At 52.1% G+C, this 1,284-nt stretch overlaps 1 pseudogene; it reads right to left on the bottom strand.

Moving 5' to 3' along the window:
- Positions 1-482: 482 nt before the first annotated feature.
- LOC116216949 overlaps positions 483-1,284 on the bottom strand; it is a 24,829-nt pseudogene continuing 24,027 nt past the window's right edge.

Below are 1,284 nucleotides of genomic sequence, written 5' to 3'. Positions count from 1 at the left end.
CCAACACTAAACAGCTTGTGTCCTGTATAACAATCCTTTACAGTTACTGCATGCCATGTCTTACTGCATGCTCTCACCTTAGTGAGGTGGTGGTCAGCAGCTGCCCAGTATTTGGGCCGAACTCATTTCTAAGCAAGTCAAGAAAAAAGATTTGGATTCCAATGACACATCAGTATACAAATATTTGAAGGGAACAAACAAAACGCTGCTTGCAGGACAGCCGAATTCACCTGCGTGATCACCAGGGATCCCCACAAGCTGAATGGCTCACTGCCACGGTGGCATCCAGCCAGGGAGGACAGGCAGAGAGAAGGAAGGGGATCGGGTACTTGAGGCAGCTCCAGCTCACAGTCTTTACCTCCCCGCTCCCGCCGTGTGCTCCCATCATTGCTTGGACCAGGTGAGAGAAATGACATCTCCCTGATGTACCCCCCACCCTTGGGCACAGGAAGAGCCACTGTCAAATGAGGAAATGGGACAGGACAACTGGAAAATATTCAGAACGTTTATTTCTGGAACTTCTCTACTCTGTTCACTTGGTACCTAGGATCTCTATCTTGTATAGCATAAATTGTGCTGACGTCCAAATCTGTTGCCTCCAGCTCCGCTGTCTGGTCCCAGCGTTGATGGAGAAGGACCGTTTGGTTCGGGAGATGGAGGAGCAGCAGATGCAGCAGGAGCAGCATCCTGGTTGCTACCGGCGGGCTCACTGCCCGCTGATGCTGCAGGGCCTCGCCGTCTGTTCGGAGGGCTGCTCACGGGGCCCTCCTCAAAATCCAGCTCTGGTGGGAATGCAGCTGATGCTCTCCTTTATACGCCAGCGCTTCGCTTGAACCATCTGAGCAGAAGTGGGTACTCTCTCCTGAAGTTGGGGTTGTAGTAGCAGAGTAACTGCAAAATGCAGAGGAGAAGAGTTAGATGCCACCATTTTCCAGCTTGGAAAAGACAAAGCTACATTAACTAGTAAGCAGAAATTTTAGGATTTTCAAAAGCAGGAAAGCGGGTTTGGAAACCCAAATACCACCAACTTGCAGCCCCCTCAGGTGGGACCGGCCACCAATCCCACCTGTCCCGAGAGGTGTCCTATGGGCAGGGGGAGTGCGTACCTCACTGGGAAGAGACGCGGCTCCGCCTGCTGGGAATTTTGCCCGTGAGGCAGATGTGGGCAAATCGCTGTCCACAATGAAGAATCCGTGCAGATGGAGCTGGCGAACGAAAGCTTTCATGCAACCAATGTTGAGGTTGTGCAGAGGTCCTGTCCTTCCCAGCACTTCTGTTCTGAAG

The sequence above is a fragment of the Meleagris gallopavo genome, chromosome 9, assembly GCF_000146605.3.
Source record: "Meleagris gallopavo isolate NT-WF06-2002-E0010 breed Aviagen turkey brand Nicholas breeding stock chromosome 9, Turkey_5.1, whole genome shotgun sequence".
Taxonomy (NCBI): domain Eukaryota; kingdom Metazoa; phylum Chordata; class Aves; order Galliformes; family Phasianidae; genus Meleagris; species Meleagris gallopavo.
This window is presented reverse-complemented; position numbering and strand designations above follow the sequence as displayed.